Source organism: Alexandromys fortis, unplaced genomic scaffold (genome assembly GCF_014885135.2).
Source record: "Alexandromys fortis isolate MF-2015 unplaced genomic scaffold, M_Fortis_MF-2015_v1.1 scaffold_329, whole genome shotgun sequence".
Lineage (NCBI taxonomy): Eukaryota > Metazoa > Chordata > Mammalia > Rodentia > Cricetidae > Alexandromys > Alexandromys fortis.
Window position 1 is genome coordinate 460,444 of NW_026068249.1, and position 6,434 is coordinate 466,877.

The following is a 6,434-nucleotide window of genomic DNA, read 5'->3' on the forward strand; positions in this document are numbered from 1 at the left end:
AGGGGATTTAGAGACCTCAATGTCCGGCTTGATTTCTGGGGAAATTCAAGCTCTCAAAAATACAGTCATTTCCTTTTTGGTGTAATCTTTTCAAGTCTCCCAACCAACAGCTTTTTTACTTCCTGCAGGAAAGACTGAACATAGGCCAGCAAAACCCTTGAATATCCTCGGGCATTTCAAGGCTCTATATTTAAGCTGAACATTGACCTCATTATCCCTTGGGACAGCTATGTCCAACCTGCCCTAAAGCTAATCTGATTTCAGTCATTCCTCCTGGGGCCACTGAGTACTCATTGTGCCGGGCCGGATGCTTTCACTGTGTACCCCAGAGCAGGCACTGGGTTCTCCCTCTCCTGTGGTTAGAAAGCTTAGGAATAACTCCAGGCACCTAAAGAGCTCACAGCTCCCAATGGACCCTGGAACTGTAGTTACAGGCCATTGGAAGCCTTGGAATATGGGTGCCGGGAACCACACTCTGGTCTTCTGAGACATCTCCTCTGTCCCTAAACAGCCCATTTCTATCTCCCTATGAGTAGAAAAGAATTTATTCACATTTACCCATATTTGCTGTTGTATCAAGCACTTATTGAAATTTGATTTAATTAAATGTGCTATTTTATTCCTGTGGTTTGCAAGTGTTTATCCTCTCCAAATTCATGTACTGAAAGTCTACTCCCCAATGAGGCAGAGGTGGGAGGTGGGACCTATGGGGAAGGTTTTAGGGAAAATGCAGTTATAAAAAGGTTCTCTCTCTCTTCTGCCATGTGAAGAGCAGCCCCTCACCCCTGGGCACCCAGTCTACCAGCACCTTAGTCTCGGACTCTCTGGCCTCCAGACCTGTGAGGAGACATTCCTTTTATAATCACCCACATGGACATTTTGGGTTAGCTATACGGCCAAGGCAGAACTGTTTGTCTTATTTTATGATTGAGGAAACCAATATAGATATCTCAGCCAAATCACAATGTTAGCAACTGATGGAGCCCTGTTTTAAATTCTGGCTTCCTGATTCCAAGGTGGGCTCCTAAGCTTATGAGGGCCCATGCTGCTAAGTACTTAGTAGTTATTCTCTAGCGGGAGGAAGCCCTGACTCATAACATTTGCTGCCTTCTATGGTGGAAATTCTTCTATCACAGTTGATCAGGCTACCAAATGTTTAAAATACAGTAGGGGAGACTTGCCTACTGTATGGAGTCTATGTGGTCTTCGTACCCCACAGAGGTAAAGAAACTCGGGGCACAAGAAATAGTAAAATAAATAGCAAATAATGCTTTTGAATATTCTTCAGTGTTGATTTTTAAAAAAGATGTAACTTTAAGGTCATAGTTGAATATTTGTTGTTTGGAGATAGTATGTAACCCAGGTTGGTCTCCTGACACTGAACTCAAAGGCTTGTTAGGTTTTGTTTCAATGGCTTTTTGAGACAGGGTTTCTCTGTATAGCCCTGGCTGTCCTAGAACTCACTCAAAGCAGACCAGGCTGGCCTTGAACTCAGAGATCTGCCTGCCTCTGTCTCTCAAGTGCTGGGATTAAAGGTGCGCACCACCACCGCCTAGCAGCTCACAGGTTTATGACCATAGACCCCAGAGAAACCTACATGCCCATCAGCATGGAAAGGTTCATAAACTTTTGTTAATACATATTTTTATTTTTAAAAACCCTATATGCACCCTTAAAACAAAACAAAACCAAAAGCCTGGGGATATAGCTGGGCATGGCAGTACATGACTTAATTCCAGCACTCAAGAGGCAGGGGCAAGAGGATCTTTGTGAGTTTGAGGGCAGCCTGATCTATGTAGGGAGCCATGATGCCTAGCTACTGTTTAATGACTGGCTTTTAGAAGCCATGTCTCAAAGTCCCTGATAGCTTTTGTGAGGCAGGGACAAAGAGCTACAGAACCCACTAGTCACCATACTGTTTAATTGTGCAGAGAACGTAATTATTTTTTGGTACTGGAGAATCAAATGTGGAGTCTGGCACACACTAGACAAGCATCCTACCAGCGAGCTATACAACACCAACCCCAAGATAAGGGCTTTATCTGCATTTTCTCCCACGGATGTATCTTCAGCATATGGAACAATGCCTAAAATACTATATTACATAAATATTAACTACTGTGAGTTCTGCTTTCTGATTATACATAAAGCCTGTATACTTACTTCTGCCCCCTTGCTAGTACATGCCCCATGTTTTTCATCTGCCCACTGAGATAGCTTCCTTCTGTTCCTCAGGAATCAGTCTGCTCCTCTACACCATTTTTCATTATCATGGTGCTCTCCAAAACGATACCTGAGGTTACCTGTTCTTGCTTAGAAGACTTATTACATATTCCAGCTTTGTCACACCTCAGCACCTCTTCACCTTGGCCCCCTTTTGAGGCAGGCTGGCCTGGAACTTGCTATGTGGACTAGACTCTCAAATACATAGAGATCCAACTGCTTCTGCCTCCCAAGTGCAAGGATTGAAGGCGTGTGTCACTGCCTGGCTCTTTTCTCGTTCTTATACTACCCTCCTTAAAAACAAGCATCTGACTGAGGAGCTGACCTCACGTATCAGCTTTTTTGGGGGGTTGTTTTAAGACAGATCTGGCTATATGACCTGGTATCATTGTGTAGCCCAAACTGGCCTCAAACTTAAAGCAATCTGCCCACCTTAGCCTCCCACGTACTGAGAACTCAGGCTTGTAAAGACAAAACTATACATTGTTTTTGCCTTTTGGGATATATGTCCTGGAACTCTCTATATAGACCAGGCTGGCCTGGAACTCACAAAGATCCTCTTACCTCTTGAGTGCTGAAATTAAAAGTACATACCACCATGCCCAGCTATGTCTACAGTTCCTGTTTGTTTTTTAAGGTACACTAGGGTATTTTTTTTTAATTGAGAAAAGGAAAAGAAAAACAAGTTTCCGCCTCCTCCCAGCCTCCCATTTCCCTCCCCCTCCTCCCACTCCCCCACTCCTTTCCCCCTCCCCCCACTCCTCTCCCCCTCCCTCTCCAATCCAAAGAGCAGTCAGGGTTCCCTGCCCTGTGGAAAGTCCAAGGTCCTCCCCCCTCCGTCCATGTCTAGGAAGGTGAACATCCAAACTGGCTAGGCTCCCACCAAGCCGGAACATGAAGTAGGATCAAAACCCCGTGCCATTGTCCTTGGCTTCTCATCAGCCCTCATTGTTCGCCATGATCAGAGAGTCCTGTTTTATCCCATGCTTTTTCAGTCACAGTCCAGCTGGCCTTGGTGAGCTCCCAATAGATCAGCCCCATTGTCTCAGTGGGTGGGTGCACCCCTCGTGGTCCTGACATCCTTGCTCGTGTTCTCCCTCCATCTGCTCCTCATTGGGACCTTGGGAGCTCAGTCCAGTGCTCTAGTGTGGGTCTCTGTCTCTATCTCCATCCATCACCAGATGAAGGTTCTATGGTGATATGGAAGATATTCGTCAGTATTGCTAAAGGATAGGGTCATTTCAGGTTCCCTTTCCTCAGCTTCCCACGGGACTACTGGGGACATCACCTTGAGCTCCTGGGTATTTAAAGATACAGATTAGTAAAAAGTTTATGTACCTATTCCATGCTAATGGTCAATCTGGAATCTGTTTTCTGTTTTAAAAGCTGTGCTAGGGGCTGGAGAGATGGCTCAGAGGTTAAGAGCATTGCCTGCTCTTCCAAAGGTTTTGAGTTCAATTCCCAGCAACCACATGGTGGCTCACAACCATCTGCAGCGGGGTCTGCTGCCCTCTTCTGGCCTGCAGGCATACTCACAGACAGAATATTGTATACATAATAAATAAATATTAAAAAGAAAACAACAAAAAAAACAAAAGCTGTGCTAAACATTTGGTGCAACTCTTTTCGTATTTGTCCAGCGTGCCCTAGATTTCCCCCTAGGACTGGGAGGGAACAGGTGATTTTGAAATGCCAGGTCTTCCGCAGGAGCAGTTTAGAGATGTTAACCGCTTTCGTTTCCGCTGATGTCTCCTCCCCGCCACTCTTCACACCAGTTCATCACTGTGTCACCCCTCCCTAGTGCTGAAGTTCTTCAGTGGTTTGTTACAGCTCTAACTCTTCCAATCGAGTCTTTTCCTCTCCCCAACCAACTTCTTTCTGAAGCTACTTTGGCTTCCTTCAGATTCCAAACCCATCAAGACCTCCATTCTCTGGAAATTCCTGATTTCTTTACATAACATGGTTAGTCCCTTATCCACTCTGCTTCTTTGGCAGGCTCCTGATGAGGAGAGGCCTCCCCGTTTCCCATTTAACACTCTTTCTGTCCTCGTATTGTCTTTTCCCTTCACACTTGACCTCAAGTTGTCTTACACATGTAGCTCTTTGTCCTGACATGTCTTCTTTCCCACTAGGTGTAACTTTGATAAGGATACGGGCCATTTCTATCTTGTTATCCTAGGGCCCATTGTCCTGAGTAGTAAGTGTCTAGCAAATCTTTACTAGATCAATGAGCCTGTGGAACATGCGTGTCCATAGGGCAATGGTTCTAATTGTGGGTTGCAACCCCTTTGTGGGTCACATATCAGATATCCTGCATATGTGACAATTACGTAACAGTAGGAAAATTCATAACAGTGGGAAGATTAGTTATGAAGTAAGTAGCAACAAAATAATTCCGTGGTGAGGGGCCACCAAAACTAAGGAACTATGTTAAAGGGTCTCGACATTAGGAAGGTTGAGAACCACTGCCATAGATGAACAAGCAGGACTTGAGTTCATGCAGGACCACAAAGTGACTTTCTGGTTTGTCCTGACTAAGGATTGGTAGAGATGCCACATGTATATGAAGATCATTTGAGCCACATCAATCGAATCAGGACACGATTTCCACAGTCAGGCAACTATTATACCTACCTGAACCTCAGTTCAGAACTAGTAGAAAACACCCAGTGTGGGTGGACCTAGGAGGAATTAAGTGGCTTCATTTTGAGACACCTCTTGCATAGCCTGGGAAGCCTGCCTAATCTAGAAACAAGTTCTAGAGTCCTACTTAGGACTTCTCGTCCAAGGAAGGTCCCCCTTATTGTCCCTCTATTTCCCTCTTTAGCATTTTGGCATTCCAAAAGAGATTGAAAATAGGAAGCTGGAGCTTCCATTCCGCATCACAGCTGGTGCTTGCTCGGAACGGAGGAAAGGAATAGGTGAGCCCACTGCCTCTTTTGGTCAGTGCATGGACTGAGGCAGCTCTGCTCAGAATCAGAGCCAGAGGTGTAGGCCTGGTGTGAACACTGCCCTACAGCTTTCAGGAAATCTGTGTCCCTCCACCTGCTTACTAGGTTTCAACCAGCAGTGATGGAGAGGACCAAAGAGGTAAGTATAACCAAGGCTTCTGTGTAGTTCAAGTAGCACACCCTTGACCTCTGCCAAGATTTCACAATGTTTATAGTGCCTCCTATCAAGGTCTAGGATTTATGCTAGGTTGGACAATATCTTCTCTTTCCCATAACCTCTTATGAATCTTGTGGACCTTCTCTGCCAGTCATGCTAAGTGCACAGAGCACAGGACAGAGAAGGCAGTGTAATTTACTGTTAAGAGAATGACAGCTACAGACCAACTCTGCTCTTCAGTCAAGGCGTCAGTCTCTGGTAGAGAAAGAGAAACTGTAGTCCCTACCTCCCAGGTCACTGCGTACTGCTTTAAGTATCTCTGGGATTAGCAGTCCTACCATGAGACTAGAGCTCTGGAATGCAATGTGGAAACCTCAATTTCATTGTGGGAAAGGGGCGGCAACCTTGGAACAGAGAGCTGGAAAGGGTTAGGGGTCCCGGGCTTTGGGAATGACTTAAAGCACTGACCATGGAGGCTCCACTTGGAGAGGCCACGAGGAATGCTTTCACGGTGACTACAGCCGCTCTCCTTGCGGCCTTGGCTGTACACAAAGCCTCAGAAAGGGGGGGTGGGGGTGGGAAATGGCCTACATCTACAGGACGTGTACAGATACAGGGCCCAGGAATGAGAAACTGTCAAGTGGCTGAGGATCCCAGGGGAGCTGCAGGGGAAATGACCGAAATACATTGTATACATGTGTGAAATTGTCAAAGACTAAGTAAAAAATATCCCTTAGGGCATAGAGAGAAGACTTAGAGGCTAAGAGTCCCCTCTGTTCTTGCAGGATCTAGGTTTGGCTCCTAGCACCTACATGATAGCTAACAATCACCTCTAACTCCAGATCCAGGGGACCTAACCCTCTCTTCTGGCCTCCACAGACACTGTATTCATGTAGTACACAGTCATATAAACACAATACCCATATTAATAGAATTAAATGAATATTTAAAACAAAACAATTTAAAAATATTCTTTAAAAATTTCACCACTTGAGTCAGGCAGTGGTGACACCTTCAATCCCAGTAGGTAGAGGCAGGTGAATCTCTGTGGGTTCAAGGTCAGCCTGGTCTACAGAGTGAGCAGGACAGCCAGGACTGTTTCA